Source organism: Phacochoerus africanus, chromosome 3 (assembly GCF_016906955.1).
Source record: "Phacochoerus africanus isolate WHEZ1 chromosome 3, ROS_Pafr_v1, whole genome shotgun sequence".
In the NCBI taxonomy this organism is placed as follows: Eukaryota; Metazoa; Chordata; class Mammalia; order Artiodactyla; family Suidae; genus Phacochoerus; species Phacochoerus africanus.
In genome coordinates, this window is record NC_062546.1 from 160,501,278 (window position 1) to 160,526,235 (window position 24,958).

Sequence of the window (24,958 nt, forward strand, 5' to 3'; positions counted from 1 at the left end):
TCTTTATGTTTTTCTTGTAGGATCATAAGGAGATACCTATCTGTGGCTCTATGTATGCGTGCATGGTTTTTCAGTGTTCAGTATTTTGACTGTCTTATGGGAGCTTATTTCTAGGAATCAGCACTACCCCCAAAATTGTCACTATCCTAATGTAGTCCAAAGTGGATTTTCACAAATTCTTTATATAGATTCTTAAAGGAGGAAACACTCATACCTGAAAACAATTTTTAAAACACCATGTCTAAATTTGAACCATTTACCATTTTAACAGTTCTACAGTTTGAGCCCAGTTTTCCAGGGAATAACCTAGCTTTTCGTCTCAACACACACACACACAAAGAGTAAATGATTGCTGATTTTGACCTTGGATTTTGTCCCTTCTGGAAAGTGGATTTCTCAGGCAAATAGAAAATGCTTACTATTTCCACTAAAGAAAGTAAATTTCTTTTGATTTGAAATCATAAAACTTTGGAGTTTACATAAAGTATATTTCTAGGCTAATTTATATAATGACAATAACTAGATTTCTTTAACTAGAAATATAAATGTATCTTAAGGATATATTCACCTTGCTGAATGTTTTAACAGCGATGAATAGTATTGTGACCAAAATACAGTGTCATTAATCATTTGTAAATTTGTAAGTCATTACTATTTAATATTAGGCCATCAGCTATGTTATTTGATTCAGTTTTATTTACATTTTAAGGGACAAAACAAAAATCTACTCAAGCAACTCTGACTTTTCCCTGAAATTCTTATACTCACGGTTACACAAATGTTACCTGGAAGGAATAATGTATTAACCATTATTAGCCATTAATTACTACTTAATAGTAGCTAAGTGTCCAATCATTAGGGAAAGAAGAAAATATATGATGAAACTAGCAAGAGGAGGAACACATGGGCTTTCCTGGTGGGCACTGCAGGAAGCCCCAGAGCAGAGAGCAAGACACTAGGTTACTAGCTGAGGACAACTGGGAGGTAGTACATGATAAATATTTTGTCGTTGGAGGAATAGCAGTCAGCATATTATGAGAGGGAGGAAACTCTGCAGATGAGGTGATTTGGGAGGTGAAATTTGAGCTGGCCACTGAAAGATTTAGAGAAGATTGTGTTAAGGGGGAGGCTTTTGTTTCTTATCCTCTCCCTTGCTTCTTCCCACCTCTTTGAGCCGTATTTGCTGGCTCTCAGGTCCTCTCCTCACCTTGTATGGCAGGGCACTGATTTCCTCAGACTGCTTTTCCGGGATCTGGTCTCCTGCGCTCAGCTCCTGCAGTGGTGTTCACAGAGACAGCTTTTAAAACTCCTAATGCTCAGGCTGCACTTAGGCGAGTTCCACTGACTCTCTAGGGGTGTGCCCAGTCATCTCAGCCAAGGTTGGTAACCACTGGCTGGTGAGAGGCACTGGTGGAGGATGAGAGGGAGGCTGGAAGGGAAAAAGCCCTCCCTCTCGCAGGGTCTTATGTGGGCTTTGGAGATTGTTCCCTCTTCTCCTCTCAGGTGGTTCTTGCCCTGGCTTGGCATAGTTTTCTCACATGCATGTATTGGTCAGTCCTCAGTTGAAGGCTGGAGGGGAACCCTCTGCAGCTCCCGCTCCATGTAGTGCTGTCCATTGGGTCTCCGCCTTGCTCCCAGACTCTCAGCCCTGCCTCCTTAGCACAGGTCTGCTGTGCCCTGTCCAGCAGCGTCTCTGATGACCTTGAGCTCTGCACTGTTCATCCTTCTGACCTAGACCTTGCAGAGGCTCTCTGTAGCTCACTCACCGTACTTTGGCTTCTCTGTTCTTCCTCAACCCCTGAGTTAAGATTGGGGCTTGTTTCCCTGATTAGATCCTGATTTATACACAATCCTTAACTGCCTAGAACTTCTGATGGCAGTTGCCATAGTGAGAGAATAGAATAGAAATAGAATAACTTAGTTCTTTTTTGGGGGGGTGTGTCACACCTGCAGCATGTGGAAATTCCTGCGCCAGGGATCAAACCTATACCATAGCAGTGACCCAGGCTGCTGAAGTGGCAATGCTAAATTCTTTTTTTTTTTTGTCTTGTTGTTGTTGTTGTTGTTGCTATTTCTTGGGCCGCTCCCGCGGCATATGGAGGTTCCCAGGCTAGGGTTCCAATCGGAGCTGTAGCCACCGGCCTACGCCAGAGCCACAGCAACGCGGGATCCGAGCCGCGTCTGCAACCTACACCACAGCTCACGGCAACGCCGGATCGTTAACCCACTGAACAAGGGCAGGGACCGAACCCGCAACCTCATGGTTCCTAGTCAGATTCGTTAACCACTGCGCCACGACAGGAACTCCCACAATGCTAAATTCTTAATCTACTGCACTACAAGAGAACTCCAATAACTCAGTTCTTGATTTAAAAAAAACAAACCCAAGATTATGGACCTTAAACAAGTTTTTCCCCTTTTCATTTCTTAGTGGAGCATTATTTCTTATTTAAAATGTGACTGACTTTTACATTCGTTCCCAATGTGGCGCAGTGGAAACAAATCTGATTAGCATCCATGAGTTTGCAGGTTTGATTCCTGGCCTTGCTCAGTGGGTTGGGGATCCAGCATTGCTGTGTGCTGTGGTGTAGGTTGCAGATATGGCTCGGATCTGGCATTGCTGTGGCTTTGGCCTAGGCTGGCAGCTTTAGCTCTGATTAGACCCCTAGCCTGGGAACTTCCATAAGCCTCAGGTGCAGCCCCAGAAATAAATAAATAAATAAATAAATAAATAAAAGAACCCTACTAGTATCCATGAGGATACGGGTTCAATCCCTGGCCTCGCTCAGTGGGTTAAGGTCTGGTGTTGCCCATAAGCTGTGGTGTAGGTTGCAGACGTGGCTCAGATCTGGTGTGGCTATGGCGTTGGCCGGCAGCTACAGCTCTGATTCAACCCCTAGCCTGAGAACTTCCATATGCCACGGATGCAGCCCTAAAAAGACAAAAATTTAAAAAGTGACTTTTACCAAAATAGAAAAAAGTTAAGACTTATTTCTCATGATAAATTTGAAATTATAACTTATACATGATCTGAAGGAGCAAGTGTTACTCTTTGTTGTTTAAAAATCAAAACACCACATATTTGTTTAGTTGAACAGTTTATTTAGGCCTGGAAAACCCCAGATTAAGAGGGAAACAGGGATGAACATTAAAAGGATGGGGGCTGGAAATGACAGGGGAGATTGAAACCAGATGGGTGTTGGGGTTAGGAACTTTATCCTGGGTGAAACCAGATGGGTGCTGGCATTAAGAATAGGAGCTTTAGGGAGTCCCATAGTGGTCCAGCAGAAACAAATCGGACTAGGAACCATGAGGTTGCGGGTTCGATCCTTGGCCTCGCTCAGTGGGTTAAGGATCCGTTGTTACCATGAGCTGTGGTGTAGGTTGCAGACATGGCTTGGATCTGGTGTTGCTGTGGCTGTGGTGTCAGCCGGCAGCTGTAGCTCCGATTAGATCCCTAGCCTGAGAACCTCCATGTGCCATGGGGGCGGCCCTAAAAAGACAAAAAAAAAAGCCAAAAAAAGAATAGGAGCTTTATCCTGAGTACAGTAGGGAATCATAGCCAGGTTGAGAGCAGATTTTCATTTATTTGCAATGTGATGGATAACTTTGAAGGCAGGAGCACACTGAGAAGTTTCTCAAAATAATTCATGTTAGAGGTGATATAGGCTTAGATTGTAACAGTAGCAACAGAAATTGAGGGAAGGAATGTATTTGGGACATAAAATTGGCAGAATGGTTTGATGTGGGAAGTGATGTAGAGACCCCTATGTTTTAGTTTGGGTACAGTGGTTCCACTAAATCCAGTAGAAAATTCAGGCGGGATATACAGAATTGGGCAGAGGTGGTAAGGCACATTGGAAACCAGCAGGGGTTTGTTTAGTTTACAGTTGGAACATGTAGATGGGAATACTTAGCAGACAATTAACTATTATAACCCAGAAGGTCAACAAAGAGGTAAGGACTGGGGATACTGATTTGGGACAGTAGAATCAGGAACATGGGTAAGATCAGCAAGGAAATCTCATGGTGGAAGAAGAGAAATAGGCTGAGGAAAATCAATTTTGGTTCTCTCCAAGATTTTATTCTGTGTTTCTGATCTTACTGAAATGTTGGTCTGTGCTTTACTGCTTAAAGTAAGGATCCTCATGCTTAAGAATGTTTTGTTAGGAGTGGTGGCTCAGCAGATTAAGGATCTGGCATTGTCATTGCTGTGGCTCTGGTTCTATCCCTGGCCTGGCAACTTCCCCATGTCAAAGTTTGGCAAGGCCACAAGCAAAAACAAAAACAAAAACCCTTTATGTTATGGAAAATTGTATGATTTTTACTGTAACCTGTTTCCACATTTCGCCTCAGGAGCAGATGACTTCCTGAACATCCCTCCAATGTCATTGCCTGAGCTAGGCACCCTCTAGGAGTGTTTATAAGTGGACCTGAGACGTAAACAAGGAAGAGAGAAAAATAAAGGGGGTGGGAATATAACGAACAGGGTTGGAAAGTAAGAATATAGAGCAAGGAAATAGCTGCTCTCTCTGGGGAAGCTTTCTTCCTGCCCTTATTCATGAAAGGCAGTGTTAGATAGCAGTTGCAAGCACTGGCTGGGAGTCACATTGTCTGCTTCAGAGCTTGGCTCCGCCGCCTGGAACCATGTGGCCTTGGACGAGTTATATAACTTTTTGTATCTCTGTTTTGTCATCTGTAAATAGGAATGTCATTAGTTCCAACTTCTTTTATTTCCACAAAGACTAAGTGAGATAAGACACGACAGTTGCTTAGAATAATTACTGGCATATATTAGGAGTTCAGTTGATTTAAAAAAAAAATATTACTTGGAGTTCCCGTTGTGGCTCAGTGGTTAACGAATCCGGCTAGGAACCATGAGGTTGCAGGTTCGATCCCTGGCCTTGCTCAGTGGGTTAAGCATCCGGCGTTGCTTTGAGCTGTGGTGTAGGTTGCAGATGCGGCTCAGATCTTGCGTTGCTGTGGCCCTGGCATAGGCTGGTGGCTACAGCTCCGATTTGACCCCTAGCTGGGAACCTCCATATGCTGTGGGAGCAGCCCAAGAAATGGCAAAAAGACCAAAAATATATATATATTACTTGGTCAATTGTCTGATATATTACGGTGCATACAACTATAGGACCCATTGGATCTGATAAAAATACAGTGACTTAATATAATATTAGAGGTTTATAGGTCATTAAGGCTGCAAAGTTAAGATGTTTGTGACTTTCAAAATAAACAGTTCCCCCTCAAAAATATTTTGGTCAAATGGAGATCTTCTCCCCTCAGTTTATTATGACTCTGACTCTAGGGCTCAGTGACTATAACCTACTATTCTGTAATAGCCAGCATAGAGAATGATTGTAATTGTACCTGTTATTATTTATATGTGAATAGATTTCTGTTTTTTCTATCTCTTTCCCAAGTTACCTTCAAAAATGTTGATATTCATTTTTATAGGAAAAATCTCTTAATTTTGAGTATAGATTCTCATTATTAAACTATAAACTGTAGAGTCTCAAAAGTAGAAGAATTTATGATCAAGAGCTGAAAGGGAGTAATTTGGTTTTTATAGCCCTCTGAAAAGAACATGTTTGCTAAGAAATGTATTTCCATATTATATCATAGCTACCAGGCTGACTTGTTAATAATAGCATTGCTGATAATTGAGCTATTCATAGTTCAAAACAAAAGACCATTGTTGCAAGGTAGTGTAAATGAATTCAGGGCTTTTTTAGTTATTGGTATTCTATTTGGTTTGTTTACTCTTTCACTTTTGGTGTCTGCGTTGACTGAGGCGCTAACAGAATTAAAGAGAGGACTAACTCTGTATGAGCTGTAGTGTTTATGGCTATAGGTGGCCCCCTCACCATTTCATGGGCCAAGGTGGCAGTTGTTGTTGAGGTGTGCATGAGACAAGGATAAAGACATCTCCTACAAATTCATGATCTTGATAACCACTGTGGAGGCCAATTCAGCAGTCCATGGTAATGCGCAGGCTGGACATTGCCTATGGCTTGAAAATTGTGTTTTAGATATATGCCTGCCTAAGGAAACTGTTACACACGTGCAGAAAGAGTTGTACAGGGACGCTTTCTTGCTTGTGGCTGCTTTCTAACATTGAGCAAGAGACTTAGTCTAAATATTCATCAATTGAGGAATGGATACATTCACTGTGGTATAGTCATAAATGAAATAAGTCAAAGACAAATATCACATGAGATCACTAATATGTGGAATCTAATAAGAATGATACAAAAGAACTTACAAAACAGAAGCAGACTCAAAGATTTTAAAACCAAATTTATGGTAACCAAAGGGGGAAATGGTGGGAGAGGGATAAATTAGGGGGTTGGGATTGACATATACACACTACTATTTATAAAATAGATGGATAACAAAGACCTCCTTATAGCACAGGGTAATCTAGTCAATACTGCGTAATGACATATATGGGAAAAGAATCTGAAAAGGAATGGCTGTATGTATAGCTTATTTGTTGTGCATCTGAAACTAACACAACCTTTGTGAATCAGCTATACTGCAATAAAATTTATTGAAAAATATGGTGGTCATAAGATGGAATATTATGCAGAACTTTAATGGACTAGATCATATGTCAACGTGAAAAGTTCTCAAAAATATATTGAATGGGAAAAAAGCAAGTTTCAGAATGATACACAATTTGGCACATTTATAGAAATTTGAACAATGCATTTCAAAAGTTATTTTTATGGCCATACCTAATTGTATAGAAAAATATTTAAATTTAGAGAGGAAAAACACACTCTGAATTCATATTAGCCCCAGCTTTCTGGACAGGACGCAAAAAGAAGAGGACTAGGATGGGAATAAAGAGGACAAAGAAACCCCCCCCCATCTATAACATTTTGTTTCTTTAAAATACAGCAAAATATTCATAATTTCCATTCTTGGTGATAGACCTATGTGTTATCTTTTTAAAACATTTTTATTAGAGTATAGTTGGTTTACAATGTTGTGCCAATTTCTGCTTTATAGCAAAGTGACTCAGTTGTACGTACATATATATATATATTCTTATATATATGTAAAAAATATATATATATATTCTTTTTCTTATATATCTTCCATCGTAGTCTATGCCAAGAAACTGTATATAGTTCCCTGTATACAGCAGGACCTCATTGCTTATCCACTCCAAATGTAATAGTTTGCATCTACTAACCCCAAACTCCCAGTCCATCCCCCCACCCCACCCCTTGGCAACTACAGTGCCTGTTCTCTATAGACGTATGTATCCTCTACCTTTTTTAGTATTTTATTTTGGAAAACAGCTTGAAACTTAGTCTTCAAGTGGATCAATATACATATCCTCCTATAAAAGAACCAAATGTGTGTGTGTGAGTAGCTGTATATGTTTTAAAGAGATATATTGTATCCACCTATATCAGATAAGCATTGAGATTTTGTGCCACTAATATGTATATTGCCCATATATTTTCCCCCAAGTAGCATAAATTTAAATAAGTAAAAGTCTACATAATTATCAGGGCTTCAGGTCTTATTTCACTTTAAAATGAAATCAGGTGCAAGTTTATAGTATCTAATTAGGAATTAATATCAAAATGTACCCTGATTGGGTCGTTATTATAATATTTATTTATGTATAAAAAGAAATTCAGGTACCAAAAAGCCAAGTGATATCCCAAAGATCATAAAGTTTATTGCCGAGAATCCAAGTATGGGTATTTGTACCAGCTGTTTAAATATCTTGAGTCATACAGTGTCAGTTTCTTGCCTTCTTTGTACAAGTCAAAAACCTAAGCAATTTGGCCAATTATATTTCTACTTACCCTTGGAGATAATTGGTAGGCTGTAATTACATAAAGTCATAGGATACTTTGAAGAGTAGCTAAGCAGTGTTCTTAGAGCTTGCTTCAGAGCACATCCCTCCAAAGCCTTTCCAACTGGAAGGAAGAATACCACCCCATTCTTATCTCAAGTATTAATCATCTTTTCTTTGCCTTTTCTCTGTTGACAGCAACATCTTTGAATAGTAATCTGTAGGCAGACAAACAGTAACTTGTTAACTTTTTCTTTCCTTTGAAAAGATAATGTGTAGATGGAAGCTCAGACACTTTTGGAAAGAATCAGCGTTGGGTTATAGTTGTCTGGGGACCATATCTCTGGACCATGCTACTATGTGCTGAGGTTGACTGCTGAGTATGAGGAGGACTTCTCAGTAATGGAGGGTTGGTCTGGCCCTCAGTAGGACTGTGGGATGTTGGCCAGGCATTTCATTCCAGTTAGGAGAATGAACAAAAGAAGGAAACAGATTGGTCCAGCTTTGGTTCCAGTCACCTTCCCAGGCCCTGGTAGGAGTATTGTGTAGTCTGGTAGCTCTCCTGGTCCCTTGTATTCTTCTCTTGGCTAGTTGACCTATATAGAGTCCACACAGTGTGTGTCTGTGTGTGCACGTGTGCATTTGACCTGGGTTCAAATCCCGCTTACTCTGTGTCTGACCTTGGATAAGTCAGCAGTTTAGCTTCATTAAGCCTCAGGTTCTCATTTGTAAAATGGCGGTGGTATTTGTATCTAACCTCATAGCATTGTTAAGATTGTGTCACGAAATAATGCGTAACACATAGTAAGTGACCAGCTATGAATAGCAGGAGGTATTATTACAGTTATTATTAAAACACTCCTTCAACAGGTATTTATTCAGCACATACTAGGTGACAGGCACTTTTCTAGGCCCTTAGGATATATGGAGTGTGTAACAGAGTAGACAAAAGCTGATCCTTATGGAATTAACCTACTAAACAGTAAACTGATTATTTCCTTTCTGATAATGATGAGCGATATCCAACACAGGAGGGGGGTCCCCAGAGTGACAGAGGAGAAGCGACTCTCTCAGCTTGAGTCAGTTGGGAGGCATGCTCCAGGGAAGACATCTGAGCAGAGGGACGTTTGAATAGAAGCCACCCACAGAAGATGAGGAAACCACACGTGTGCATGGCCTGAGGAGAGGGTGAGGAGTGAGAGAAGTTAGCACGGTGGGCAAGTTCCTGCAAGGCCTCCAGGGTCACACTAAGAGGCGCAGGGTGTTTCTAAGAGTGGTGGGCGGTCTGGTGAGTCTGAGCAAGGGGTGACATGAACAGACATCTACTTTGATGCTTTTTTTAAAACACTAACATGGGTAGAGTGTTTATTATTGTTTACCCTGTCCTATTTTAGAAATGTCCCATTTTATTTCTTTCTCTGAGTTTCAGAAAAATAAATGAGTTGTTCTTTTTTGCTTGAGTCCTAGGCTAGTGATTCATGCATGACCTTTGTTTATTTAGTGCCTTCCACCAATCCTAGATGAAGGTTTTTGTTCTCGCTTGTTTTTTGGCAACTTCAAAATGTCAGAATGGCCATAAACTCTAGAGGATAAACAAAAAAGTAAAAATTTTAAATTAAAAAAAAACCAGTCTTCGTAAAAATATGATTACAGTGTAATATTGTAAAATAATTTTTGTTGTTTTACTGTCATCACAGCACTTATTACTACATGCAAGTGCTTACTGAGGTGCTGTGCTAAATGCTTTACCTTGAAGCCCTGAGTATGTCTGTGGGAAAACTGGCACTTAAGTAGAACAGCTAGCTCCATCCTGTGATTTGAGGTATCTGTAACCATCTTCCTCCTCTGTTCTCATCCCATTCCTTCGGCTAGTAAATCTATTTTGGGGAGACTTCCACCTCAAATAAGAAACATGGGACTTCTGGAAGCAGTACCCTGAACAGGACTCTTGAGAAGAAAGAAGTTCATTACTTTTAAGATGGGAATGAAAGTTATTTTCTGAAGTCGGAACATGCAGTCTTGATGGATATAGTTCTAATGTTCTCTTGATGTTATTCACTCATAACTCAAGGCCTTCAGGCTAGAGTGAGCCTCTGTTCATCTTTAGGACTGGTGGCCCCTGCATTTCTGTGGGACTTGGGGAAATAGTACTTGAGGGGATATGATGTGGCAAATAGCCTAATGGCTTAAGTGTGATTTTCTGTGCCTGGTGTTTACCTGTTAAGTGCAGTATAAATCAAGAAAGAAAACCAAGACTAGACCATCAAACAAATCAATTATTATTTTTTTAAACACAGATGCCTGAGTGTAGGATTATTTTTTATTGCCTTAGCCCAGGAATGCTAATAGTTGGAATATACTTTATTCCACAAAGAAGATTCTTGTATCTTTTATAGGGAACAATTAAAAAAATTTCTATTATAGTTGATTTACAATGTTCTATCAATTTCTGCTGTACAGCAAAGTGACCCAGTCACTCATACGTACGATATATATATATATATATATATATATATATATATATATGAGTGATCACACACACATATTCTTTTTTTTTTTTTTTGTCTTTTTAGGGCCGCACCTGCAGTTCCCAGGCTAGGGGTTGAATTGGAGCTGTAGCTGCTGGCTTACACCATAGCCATAGCAATGGCAGATCCTGCAACCTACACCACAGCTCATGGCAACGTCTGCTCCTTAACCTGCTGAGTGGGGCCAGGGATCAAACCCACATCCTCATTTAACCGCTGAGCCACTATGGGAACTCCCACACACACATTCTTTTTCTTGTAGTATCTTCTGTCATGTTCTATCACAAGTGATTGCATATAGTTCCCTGTGCTGTATAGCAGAAACTCATTGCTTATTCATTGTAAATGTATTAGTTTGCATCTGCCAACCCCAAACTTCTAGTCCATCCCGCTCCTTCCCCCTTGGCAACCACAAGTCTGTTCTCTATGTCTATGACACTTTCTGTTCTGTAGATAGGTTCATTTGTGCCATATTTTAGATTTCACAAGTAACTTATTTCGTGTGGTGTTTGTCTTTCTCTTTCTTACTTCACTTAGGATGAGAGTCTCTAGTTGCATTATAGGTAATGCAACTAGTATTTTATGCTCAGTTTCCTAATTAGGCTAAATCAGGAAATCATTTTTTTCATTTCCAATTTCTAGATCACCAGTAAAAATAAATGGAAATAATATTATTGTAGGTTTTACAACTCGTACAATTTTCATAAATATTTTTTTAAATTTCTCCAACAAAAATGAGTTTATTTGGGACCAGCAAGGAATTGCAATTTGAGGTCTACAACCATTGTGAGCCACATAAAAGTCCTCACACAGCAGGGGGAGGAGCACTCTTTCATAGAAAGGAAAAGGAAGTTGGGAGGGCTACAGTAAACAAGCAGCCCAGGGCTTTTTATTGGCTGAGTTGTTGGTAGGAAAGAAGAGCTCTGTCTTCTTCCATCTGGGCTCTGCTATGGCAGCAAGGCATGAGAGCTCCCCATTCTGGTCTCCCACCTCTACTTGATCGAGGCTTATGTTTGTTAATTTTTACACTTCCCTCTTTTAAGTAAGATCCTTCTTTGAAAGTATCACTGATCAAGAATCAAGTTTTCTGGTTTCAGCAGCTCCCTGTGGAAAGACTTTTTCTGGGTATAGTGTCTTACATCAGAGGGAAAGTACACAGGTTGGAAACCTATTGAAGTCACTTTTTTTTTTTGATTAGTAAAATTTCTTTTACTTATTCAATTGGTATCTAGTTTATAAATATTTTTATTGCTACAACCCCCTTTCAAAACAGTTATTTTCTTATATTCATTTTATAGTGGTTTGATGAGAGCCTGATATTATCCATTGGTGGAAAGCCCTTGTTGACTCACTGGGGACCTTGGATGGAGCATCTGAGAACTTTCAGTCAGGGTTCATAGAGCCTCAGGGTCAGATCCTAATTGTGTTAGAGTGTGCGTGTTAGTATTGAGAAGTGTGTTGCTATGGACTGAATTATGTCCCCCCAAATTAACATGCTGAAGCTCTATCCCCCCAATATAATGGTATTTGGAGTTAGGACCTTTGGGAGATAAGTAAGGTTTGATGAGGTCATGAGGGTGGGGCCTTCATGATGGGATTAGTGCTCTTTTAAGAAGAGACCCAGAGAGCTTGCTCTCATTCTTTCTCTGAGCCAGGTGAGGACAAAGCAGGAAGGTAGCTATCTACAAGCTAGGAAGAGGGTCTTCACCAAAAACAGGCAGTGCTGGCACCCTGATCTCATACGGCCAGCCCCCAGAATTGTGAGAATATAAATTTCTGTTGTTTAAGCCACCCAGTCTGTGGAAGACTGAGCAGACTAAGACATGTTTCTAAACAGAGCAAGGAGAACCTGAGGCGGATATAGGTTAGGGAATTCCCAAAGAATCTGAGAGTCAGAGGACACTAGAGTAGAAGGGACCTGTGGCCTAACATGGGGATAACAGCTGGAGTGGGTCCAGCAGTGGCAAACTTATTTTTTTGCTTGTGTACACATTCCTGGCAGCATGTATATTGGGTTGTTGGGCAGATCTACCATGAAAGCCTAGGAAGGAACAGATTTGCTATGATTTGCCTACAATCCAACCTTCTGAGTTATGGAGCAGGGAGTCAGCCCCCGGTCTCTGGCTTATAATTGCCATGCTCTTTTCAATTTACCAGATAGCAATGTTGGTTTTCATTATAGTAGATGAAGACTAGTGTCATTACTATTTCATTTCTCTTAGCTAAGTTATTATTAATTACTATTACTCTTTCATTACTATTATTACAATTATGTTATGCTTAGTTCTGTTAGTGAGATTTTGTTGGAAATCTAACAGTTCGTTTCAAGGTAGAATATTATAGGTATTCTAGAATGGATAGAATGCCATTCTAGGCAGAATGGTAGAATGGTCATTAATTTTTTTAAGGTAGGGAGTTCCCTTCCTGTTGTGGCACAGCAGAAATGAATCTGTCAAGCATCCATGAAGATGCAGGTTTGATCCCTGGCCTCAATCAGTGGGTTAAAGATCCAGTGTTGCCATGAGCTGTGGTGTAGGTCATAGATACAGCTTGGATCTCGTGTTGCTGTAGCTGTGGTATAGGTTAGCAGCTGTAGCTCCAGTTTGACCCCTAGTCTGGGAATTTCCAATGCCTTGGGTGTGGCCCTAAAAATTTTTTTTTTTTTTGTCTTTTCTAGGGCCGCTCCCATGGCATATAGAGGTTCTCAGGCTAGGGGTCTAATCAGAACCGTAGCCTCCAGCCTACGCCAGAGCCACAGCAATGCAGGATCAGAGCCATGTCTGCGACCTACACCACAGCTCACGGCAACGCTGGGTTCTTAACCCACTGAGCAAGGCCAGGGATCGAACCCACAACCTCATGGTTCCTAGTTGAATTCGTTAACCACTGCGCCACGGTGGGAACTCCAAAAAAAAGTTTTTTTAAAGGTAGAGTTGTCATTAATTTTTGTGTATGTGAAAAAGAGCACCTTTTGAATCTCTGTTGGTTTCCCTCAAAGTCTTACACTCATGATGGAGGAGGCCCTGCTGATTGTGGAAGGGGAATGGGCTTTGACAGCGGAAGACCTGGAGTTGGATGTGGGGTGGAGAGTGTGTGCCCCTCCATGGCTTCTGCTCCTTACCCAACTCAAGCCAGACAGTCAACGTCTTATTATTTGATTTCAAAGGCTGCTTGCTTGATGCAGCCCTTGTCCTGCCCACAGGTGGAAGCAGAAATCCTGGCCCACCTTGTATCCTACCTCAGCTTTGATACCTGAGGTTTCTGGGGCTACCTCAACGGAAATGGCCTTCTGGCCTATTTCATCTGATAATGCAACATTTTGCTTCTCAGTAAGTTTTTCCTTTGTGATCCAGGATATTGGGCAGCTGTTGAGTGGCATTTGTTTTTCTGCTTTTCTCTTACCTCATTCTTAATGAGGTAATGAGTCATCAGAGTTTAAAATGTTAACCATCTTCTAAAGTCAACTCAAACATACACCCAGCTTCTTAATCCAAGTGCACATCTGCTGCCAGAAGCATAACTACACTGACAGGGCTGGTCCCTGTTTCCACTGGTCCAATCCAGAGGCGTTTCTTCAAGCCACTGTCTGGGTGTGACTTCATGACAGGGCCTTGGAAAAGGAACATGGAAAAGGAACGTTGAACAATGTTATTACCTACCTAAAGAGCCATAGGGCAATGGACAGGTGACCCTCCATTGGCCTCCTAACTTTGTAGCCCCATTCTTCCTCTCTAGACTTCTGTTCCTTGTCTCTGTGAAATAAGAGGGTTGGACTTGATGTTGTGGCTTTGTCTAGTTCTGACTCTATGGATCTAACTTTCTACTTTAGTTGGTTTCCGTATGTGAAAAACCACACATCAGATCTCACCCCTCCCTGCCCACCCTGCTGAGGACTCAGGCTTTGAATGGTTTCTGCTGATAAGTCAGAGTACACAAAGCCATTCATGCCAGCTCATCCATGCTGTGCCATGACAGCAGACTGGCTGATGACCATAGCTGGTGATAGGGGATGTGATTTATGATAGCAGTTGCTGGGATCTGTATACAGAATTTTCTTTCTGCAAAGCTAGTTGTCTTGAGTGGAAGTTAGAACCCTAACCCTTAGACATTTCTCCATGCGCTGGCTCAGACAGAATTTGTAAACGACGTGGCTGCACTTAGTGAAATATTTTCACTGTATTGTTTAATGGTAGTTTCCACATTTGCACAATATGTGGCAGTTTTTCATGACGTGAGCATTTGACCTTTTCAAAACACCTGTAGCATAACCAAGGCAGTCGTGATCATTCCTGCGGAAAGTCCACCTGCCGTATGCCTGCATCCCAGATTCCACCGCTTCAGCCCAGATACAGCTGTACATTCTGCCTGCTGCAAAAGCAAGTTAATTAGTGCTGTTTGTCAAAGCCTTTCATTTTACATCAGCCCCTAGAAATGTAAACAGTGATCCCCTAGAGAACGTAAATGAGTAAATATAGTCAGCTTGGATTGTACAAAATGCCAGCGGTCCTCCTCTAAGGGTGCAGACTCACTCTGACTCTAGAGGCCCAGGGTAGCTGCCACTTTTATCAGAGGCTCTATTTCTGGACCCAGAGTAAATCGCTCTTGAGTAAACAAGTAAAAACTAAAACTGGCATGCTTTACTAAATTTTGTTGCATGTTGGAGTTGCAAGTAGCCTTGGGAGTCATTTTTGTGAGTTGAATTGTGTCCCCTGAAAATTCATATGTTAAAGTCCTGACTCCCAGGGCCTCAGAATATGACGGCATTGGGAAATAGGGTCTTTAAAGAGGTGAATTAAAATGAGGCTCTCAGGGTAGACCCTAATTCCATATGACTGATGTCCTTATGAGAAGAGGAGGCTGGGACACAGACACATGCCAGGGAAGACCATATGAAGACACAAGGAGAAGGTGGCTATCTGTAAGCCAAGGAGAGAGGCCTCAGGGGAAACTGATCCTGTCAACACCTTGATCTCAGATGTGCAGTTTTGTTTTGTTTTTTAATAAGAAAATGAATTCTGTTGTTTAAGCCTCCCAATCTGTGGTATTTGTTACAGTAGCCCTAGGAAAATAATGCAGCCAGATAGGCCTAGCTTCATCCCAGTTTGGAGTCTTTTCTCCCTAATCCTTGGCATATGGTTACTTAGCCTTTGTTGGCCCCTTCTAGTGTGAAACTTGCTACCTCACAAGGTAGCTAAGATCTTGTGTTCCTTAGGACTCTTTCACCAGAGGTGGCAGAAAACTGTACCCAAAGTGGCTTAAGCAAAACAGGGAATATATTGTCTAGCAGATGGTCTTAGGTGTGGCTTTAACCAGGTCTCAAAGGATGTGATCAGAGCCTGCTCTCTCCATCTACTAGCTCTGTCTCCTTTGGGTAGACTTCATTCCCACGTCCCAGGTGGGTCCAGGCTCATATCTTCCCAGGGTCAAGTACAGCTGCAAAGAGAAAATGCTGCATTCCTTGTTTCTACTCAGCAGCCGAAACAGTATCTTTTGTACTGAGTGCTCGCAGATATGACTTTGGGTTAACACAGCCCACTCCCTCTTCAGCCAAGAGCCCTTCACATATATGAATGTCCCTCCTACAGCTTTGCTTCTCCATTTCCCTCGGGGATTTTCCCCAGAACATCCTATCCCAGACTCTCCCTTTTTTTTTTTTTTTTATTTTTATCTTCCCCCACATTCTGTTCTGACTCCTTTCTTTTCTTTTCTTTCTTTCTTTCTTTCTTTCTTTCTTTTTTTTTTTTTGTCAGTGATCTGTAACTGCACCCACTTCCTGCTGTGGTCTGGCCAAAGTCAAGAACAGTGGGATTATTATGTCCTTTTGGGTTTGGTCATGATATTCCTTCAGCCTGAATTTTGATGAATTTTAGTTCCCTCAAATGTAGCTTAGAGTCAACTAAAACTTTTGGGGCCTTTTTCAGATTAATTGCCATGACATGTCAGTGATTCTTGCCGGAAATTATAGAATTTGTATTTTATGTATATCTTAGGCTGTTTCATGGAAATATTTTAAACAAAATCTTGCTGTGTGTGTGTTTGGTCATTTGACTTGTACCCAAATGGAAACTATAACAAAAAAACAGCATATTGTATATTTCAAGAAATTGAGTTCCATTTATCAAGCTTCTCTTTTGTTTTAAAATCCTTATTTTTTAACCTAGCTAAGAATATGAGACAGATAAACTAAGAGAGTAATGAAGAGATATAAATATGGCCAGGAACCAGCACAGTGACCCAGCTGATGGTTACCATAATTATACTCTTAGCTTATCAATCATTTAGAGAGGAAAGATTTGAAGGCAGCCAAATAAAGAATGACTTAAGACCAGCAGAGACTGAGACTTCACTTTTACCTTTTCATTTTCTAGCAGAAAAAAAGGGAAGGAAATATTAGTAGCTGCAGAAAACATATATAACAAATGAACATTTCTTTCCCCACATTTACTCTTCTGACCTATAGCAGGGTTCTTATGCTTTTTTTTTGGGGGGGGGGGTCTTTTTGCCTTTTCTAGGGCCGCTTCCTGCAGCATATGGAGGTTCCCAGGCTAGAGGTCCAATCAGAGCTGTAGCTGCCAGCCTACGCCAGAGCCACAGCAACTCGGGATCAGAGCCACGTCTGCAACCCACACCACAGCTCACAGCAACACCGGATCCTTAACCCACTGAGCAAGGGCAGGGATCGAACCCGCAACCTCATGGTTCCTAGTCGGATTCGTTAACCACTGAGCCACGGCGGGAACTCCCGCTTATGCTTTTTTTTACTAAGATGTGTCAGTGGCCTCTTTGGTGATGGAAGCTTGGTGACTTCAGGGTCTCTATTGGTGATCCCTTTGGCTATGTTGTGGTCAGTATGGGAGTGCCTCTGTCTTTGGGCTTTGTGGTTTACGTGCTAACTCTTATTCTTCTGGTGAGATAGGCCTGTGGGTACCCAAGAACCTTGTTATCTGCTTGTGCACATGTGTTGAGCATCCATTGCATGGTGCTGGGGGATGCCCTAGATAAGCAAACTATGGTCAGCTATTCATTGAACTATTGCTGCTCCACATAAATACCTGAATAATTATCTTCAAGCATAACCTATTAACATTAATCAAAAACATTGCCAAATGCGGACATCCATTTTTTTTTGTCATCCTAGTTCTAGGCCTCTTTTATAAATCAGTTCATTCTTTTACATACTCATCACTTATTCCTATATCATGATCAATATCTTATCTTGATATATATATACTTACAAATATACTTACAAATACATGTGCATACATACACATATACTTACAAGCATGATATGTACATAGTTTAAATTTATATCCTGTTCACCCCCCTGGCACTTAGCAACAGAATTATGTTCAATTAATATTTATTGAGTGATGTTCTATTTAAAGTGTTTATATTTTCTCTCTGGCCATGAATATTTATTGAGTGCCTGTTATGTGTCAAGCCCTGGAGATAAATCTGAGCCAACATAATATTAAATAGACTTCGCCCTTCTTGGAGAATACAGTCAAGTTGTTGCTGTATAGTTATGACTGAGACAAGGTCTGTGAGGAGAGACACATGATGCTGTGATCACATGTGAGGAGCTGAGTGAGATCTGAAGGAGGAGCAGGTCATCAGGGCACAGGGAAGGATGGGTGAGAACAGTGGCCCAGTGGGCCTGTTGGGAACTCCTGTGGCTGGGGCACAGAGGGCTAGGCAGAACATTGTGCCAGACAGGCTACAGAAATATGTTTTGTAATAGAATCTTATTTCTGCTAGCAGTTTTGATGCAAAGGTTCCCATTGTATTACATTTAATACTTGCTGATGATCCAGGTGGCTCTTGAAACAAAGGAGTACTTTGAAGTTTCTCTCTATAGACTGCCATTTGCTTTGTCCAAAAAAAACATGATCACGGCGATACGAAGTATTTCATGTGCCTATTTGTATGATTGTTTGACGTACGCCCAATCTCACCAAAGATTGAAAAATGAAATAATACTGAATATTAATTAGGCTGGGATGTTGTATTATTTCTAAACTGAAATAGAAATACAGATCATGATCTCTTCGGGTTGGAGAGCTTGAGTCAAACGTCACTCATCGTTTACTGGGCCTGCTTATGCTACATGAAACACAGTGACTGATCTCTGTGAAGGTGGATGTATACATGGGGAGAACTTCACAAGTGTGGAGGATACTCGGTAAAGTCTCTCCCACTCTTGGGACAGTCCCCCAGATACCTCCCCAGAGCCCATCAGTGTATGAGGCTCTAGTGTCTTCTTTCAGAGATAGTCTCTTCATGTGTCAGTGCACACGTGTATGTAACGCTCCTTCTCTGATGATTAGGATAGTAAGATGATATTAAGATACTTATTGTTCTGCAGTGACTTTTAGGTCATTTCAGGTGACAGCATCAAGTAATGTGTGGTGGTTTGATTAGAAATAAAACATAACATATTCACAAACTTTAAACATTTTCAAACACAAAAATATTGCTAATCTTTTGATACAGGGCCAGACCTTTTCCTTGAAAACAATTCTGCTATTGGGGTTGCACCACACCTGTAATCTATGATTTCCATTAGTTTTGGTTTCTTTAGTGTCAGACATGAACTTAAAAATACTTTCAAAACAGATGATCTGAGTACAGAATTTTTTAGTTTTTTTATTATTTGAACCTACGTTTTTTATGGTCGATTTCTCATGCTTAGTTTGACATTTTTTCCATCTTGTAAACCTTTATTTTTGTGTGATTATCTAAAACTACATAAGTCACTCTACAAACTCAAAAGCTATAGAAATAGACTCCTTAGACAATGCATGGTCCTGTAATCCCAAATCTCCAAGATAACCATTGATTGTTGGTGTCTGCGTCCTTTTAGATATGTTTAGGTACTAATATGACTTGAATATGGAGACACACACGTATGCACACAACATTTTATGGCACAGTGACCATGAAGCCATTCTTTTAAGAGATTTATCTAGTGGTTCCCAACAGGAGGTGTTTAGAAATGTGGGTGGGGTATTTTCAGTTGTTTCAGAGACTGGTGTTTAGCACCCAAGGGCCAGAATCCTAAACATTGCACAGTGAATGGGTGGGTCCCCTATGGTAAAGAATTATACCATCCAAAATCTTAGTGGCCCATTGTGAAACACTTTTCTTGAGAACAGTGCTTCTTTTTGTCCTCATGTTTTATCAGTTTCTGTAAGATGATATTAAATTACATCACTATGATTCACTGAGCACTTGAGCAAGGCTAAAACCTTTTGAGTAGAAGATGAAAAGGACCCAGTCTTTGCCTCCTAGGAACTCAGTCTTCTGTGTGTAACACTTGCATACTGTGCTCATGGAAACAGTGTAACAGAGAAACAGGGAGACAGATCTAGGATCATTTATACCTGGGGACATTTGAAAAGGTTTCTTAGAAGAGATGAGCCCTTGTAAGAATAGGACTCTCACTGTCAGAGGTACTAGTGCCCAAAGTTGTGTCTTAGAAAAAGGAAGAGGTGTGTCATTAGTTCTGCCACTTCTGGGTAAGCACTGAGCCTGAGCGTGGGGTTTGGCAGCTCCTGCCACATGTTGCTCCGGTCACTGACTCTTGGCCACCTCTCCGTTCTCTGTCTAGTACTTTTTGCTGCCCCTGTGGCATGAGAAAAATGTCCCGTGATGGTATTTTGGGCCCCTTTTCTTCGGATGGGAAATCCAAGAAATGTCAGCTAGGATCCTTTTAAGCCAGCTGGCCCTGGGACTAGGGCACAGGATGGCAGGCAGTGCCATGGAGAGGGTAAGAAAGGGGAGGCAAGGTAAGAGATTCCAGACGGTGACAGTAAAACCCTATTCTGCTAGACAGGGGCAGAAGAACCCTGGGAGGACCCCCACAGTGACATTACATCATAGAGGCTGGTGGGGAGAAGGGGGAGGGATATGGAAAGACGAGAGTTTTCTAGACTAAAATTTAACTCTTCAAGGCTTCTATTTAGTTATCTTCTAAAAAATTTGAATATATATTTTCATTTTGTTTTTGGTCTTTTTTGCTTTTTAGGGTTGCACCTGAGACATATGGAAGTTCCCAGGCTAGGGGTTGAATCAGAGCTGAAGCTGCTGGCCTATGCCACAGCCACAGCAACACCAGATCTGAGCCACATCTTCACCCTACACCACAGCTCATGGCAACGCCAGAACCCTTAACCCACTGAGTGAGGCCAGGGATCAAACCTGTGTCCTCATGGATACTAGTCAGAGTTGTTTCACTGAGCCATGATGGGAACTCCCAGATGTTACTTTTTGAATCTCCGTTTGTTGCTAGCTGGTCTTCATCTCTGCCCAGTCCTGGAGCAACACTTGTGTGTGTGTGTGTGTGTGTGTGTGTGTGTGTGTGTGTGTGTGTGGTGGAACACTGCGTCTTCATGCCAGGGCTTAAACCACAGACTAAGAGCGTATTCAGTCTCCATCTGCAGATACTCCACTTCTGGTTGATTAAAAAAAAATTCCCATCCAGGGTATTTTGCTTTTATCCAGTGCTTTTTTCTCTTCTGAGGAACTGTTCTATTTCTCCATTAGAGACTTTGCAAAATACTTGCTGCCAGTTACTCACCTGGCTAAGAATGGGTTTTCTTTACATGGTGGTGCTCTTTTGTCTCAAACGTCTGAGAGCATTTAGGGTAATCTTCCTGGTCCTTCTCTGCTGCTCGTAGCTTGAATTGTCTCTGCAATAGAGAATAATTTCCATGTAGGGTCTGGGCTGAATGAGTTCTCTCATCTCTTCATAAATCTTCAGACTTTGCCCTTTCTTCTATCTTTCACATGCCCTCTCTGTCTGCAAACGCTTGAGGTTTTATGGTTAACCTCTATTTCTAGTGTTTCCTCTGCCTTTGACCATTTACTTCTAACCCAGGTGTCCTGGAACCCCTAGGGGTAGTGAGGAACCTCTACCTCTGCTGCCTTAGCACTTTGTGCAGACCTCTCAGGGTATTGTGTTTACATGTTTGCTTATGTGTCTTTCTCCCCACCAGACTCAGTTCCTTGGAGGCAAGGGGAATTCTCTTCATTTTTATTCCCTTTTGGTCCAGCCTAGTGTGTGGCACATAGTGATACCTCAGTTAGTGTTTATTGAGTGCAATTCATGGTCTTTGTGGTTTAGAAAAGTTCTCAGGGGGCATTCGGCCATATTATAGGTGGTTTAAATGAGAAAAGTAGGGCATCATAATTAACCCTCACTCTATTAGGAATTGCAGGATGACTCACAATTCTATCTATATCTTGAATATTGTCTTTCTGAAAAAAAAAAGTACCAGTTTTATTATAAGATAATCACCAGTCAGCTTATCCTGCCAATACTGTGGGTTGTGGTTTTGTAAGAAATTGGAATCTCATAAGCATTCTCCTATCATTGTATTTTGCTCAAATACAGAATTAAGGAATGACAAGAGAGTTGGGTTTTCCACAGTGTAGTGTTTTCTGTTGAATCATTTGCTCTTTACCAATTTTGTTCTTTATAGATAAGTTTTTGATACCACCTGTTCTAAAACTGACTTTATTTCCTGTCTACTTTTATGTTTACTGAACTCTTATTGTGAAATAGAGAAGCAATGTTTCTGAGCTGTTTCATTATAGGTATTCAATAGTTCTTTGTATCTCGCCAAGAGGCATTTTTCAAATTATTTTTCTAGTGTCTTAATGCTCAGGAAGATTCTAGGATCCCAAACATCTGCTCTTTATTCAGCATAAAGAATTTAGTTGTCCATATGGTGATCTGGTAAAGCATAGGATAAACTCCTTTTTCTTAGCAAATTACGAGCATGTATTCATTTGTTAGGGCTGCCATAGCAAAGCACCACAGACTGGGCAGCTTACAAAAACAGAACTTTATTTCCTCCCAGTTCTGGAAGCGGAAAGTCCAGTTCAGGGTGTTGGCAGGATGTATTTCTTCTGAGGACTCTCCCCTTGGCTTGTCTCCCGGTGTCTTCACCAGGTCATCCTTCTGTGCCCGTCTCGTCTCTCCTAATCTCTTCTCATCAGGACACCACCCATACAGCATCATTGTGCCTTAATTTCCTCTTTAGAGGCCCTGTCTCCATATTTAGCCAGACTCTGAGGTACTGGGGCTTGAGACTTATCAGCATAGGAATTTTAGCGGAGTGTTGGGGACGGGATTCGGCCCGTAACAGCGAACAATATGGCAGTTTAGGTGTCCTCTTCAGATATTGAAGAGATTCTTAGGTTGCTGCAATACTTTTTAGTGACTTATTCAGTAAGTACATGTCTACTTCTTTCCCTTTCCATAGATTAAAGTGCTGTCTTCTTTTCTACTCATAATTTTACCCATGCTGATTTTTTCGAAGCCACTGGCTTTCCCAGAATGGGTGGTGAGGAAATGCGAGTACTTCTCTCTTCTGGAATTCTGGGATGCAAGTTTTATCAGAAAACAAACAAACAAACATACAAACAAAACAAAACAAAAAAAAAGAGAGAAAGAGAGTTCTCACTGTGGCGCAGCAGAAATGAAACCAACCAATATCCATGAGGATGCCAGTTTGATTCCTGGTCCCGCTCAGTGGGTTAACAATCCAGCACTGACATGACTGTGGTGTAGGTTACAGATAAAGCTTGGATCCTTCATTGCTGTAGCTGTTGTGTAGGCTGGCAACTGTAGCTCCGATTTGACCCCTAGCCTAGGACCTTCCATATGCTGTGTGTGTGGCCCTAAAAAGCAAAAAGAAAAAGAAAACAGAAGGGTACTTGGATACTTTTCTTTAAAATAATAATAGTAATAATACCTTTTATTGAGTGCTCATCATGGACAGTTCACTGTGTTGTCATTGTCACAAGTCTGCAGAGTCAATGTTATTAACCTACCTGATAGATGAGGAAATTGAGGCTCAAAGAGATAAAGTAACTTGCTCTGGATACTTGTTAATTTTTGTTTTCTTCTTTAAGGCACCTGTTTGGTCCTAAAGGACTAACAGTTATGAGGTGAGAAATGTGGAAAATAAATAAAAGATACATAAGCTCATAGCCACTGGGCTTCTTGGCAGCAATCTGAGACCTAAATAAAGGTCCCAGAAGTTACAGACTCCAGGGGCTGAATTCCAGTGGGTAGAGGGTTGAAGGCACCACACAGCCTACCTCCTAAACTGGACTCGTTGGCTCTGGGTTACTTTAGGCCAGGACCTGGGAATTATGCCCTGGACTGAATAACGGTTGTCATTATAACCCTGACTGAGACGTGGGCTCAAAAGAAAGGTTCCATATGGGCAACATGAACACAAGAAAGATGCATTACCAAATTTTTGTGACGGGATTATGGGCAAGAATTACCAGGAGCTGCTTGGAATGAACTAGATTAGTGGTTCTCCACCTTTGGCTCAGTATCTGAATAACCTGGGAACTTTCAAAAGCAGTGTCTGGGTTCCAGTCTTAGCCTTAACTGAAGGTGGCATGGGTCTTGGCATCTGTCATTTTTAAGTTACTGGAGTAAATCTGATATACAGCCATAGTTAGTAAAGACGAATGAGCTAGGTCAGAGGTTGGCAAGCTATGAGCCAGGGGCCAAATCTGGCCTGCTGCCTGTTTTTGTAGGGCCCAGAAACTAAGAGTGGTTTCTTCACTTTGAAGTGGTTGAAAAAAATCACAAGAAGAACACTATTTGTGACACATGAAAATTATTTGAAATTTAAATGTCAGTGTTCGTAATTCAAATTTTATTAGAACACAGCCATCCATGCTCCTCCATTTACATATTGTCTGTGGTTGCTTTCATGCCACAGCGGTGGAGCTGAGTAGTTGCAAGAGACCCACGTGCCTAAACTATTTACTGTATGGCCCTTTATAGAAAATGTTTGCTAACCCTAAGTCAGGCTAAGTTGACTCAACAGAGCTGCTTTAGAACTTAGAAGAAAATCTGTTTGTGTAACTTGTAAGTTTGCATAATGTTTTCTCTTTTTCTTGCCATGCCCATGGCATATGGAAGTTCCTGGGCCAGGGATGACATCCAAGCTGCAGCCGCAACCCACGCCACAGCTGTGGCAATGCTGGATCCTTAACCCACTGCACCACAGCAGGAACTCCTGTATTGTGTATTTTGCATATTAATTTCCTGTGGGCTTTTTGTTGTTGTTGCTTCCTAGCAGAGGGACCCGGATGGATGGATTCATAGCAAGTTTGTTCAGCAGATTTTTTTAATCATACAGAATTGAATCAAAATTTTTCCCTCAAAACACACCAGTAAAAAGAACATGATGTCCACAGACTATAACACAGATTCTTTCATTGTTGAAGATCTCCTAAATCCCTTCAAATATTAATTTCCTATCCCATCCCCATTCCTTCAACCCTGCTTTTTAAAATTTTTTCCCATCTTCTATATCATGTTTGCAGTCAATATGCCTCCAAGTATTTTCTTTCCTTAATCCAGTGCTGGAAAAAGAGGACACTGTTTTTTGGGATGATTTTAATATGAAAATACAGTTGAGAAGGTTTAGAAGAATAGCACCGAATGTCAGATTGGTTTATTTCCTTTGCATTCTAGTTTTCATCCACTTGGATTTAGTAAACAAGAAAAGTATTAAGGTTGGGGAAATTAACAGAAAATGGAAAATAACCAAGAAAAAGAAATCCC

General features: G+C 41.1%; 1 protein-coding gene across 1 annotated transcript in view; it reads left to right on the plus strand.

Moving 5' to 3' along the window:
• MFSD6 (major facilitator superfamily domain containing 6) overlaps nt 1–24,958 on the plus strand; it is an 86,032-nt gene that overhangs the window by 31,336 nt on the left and 29,738 nt on the right. The window lies entirely within an intron of this gene.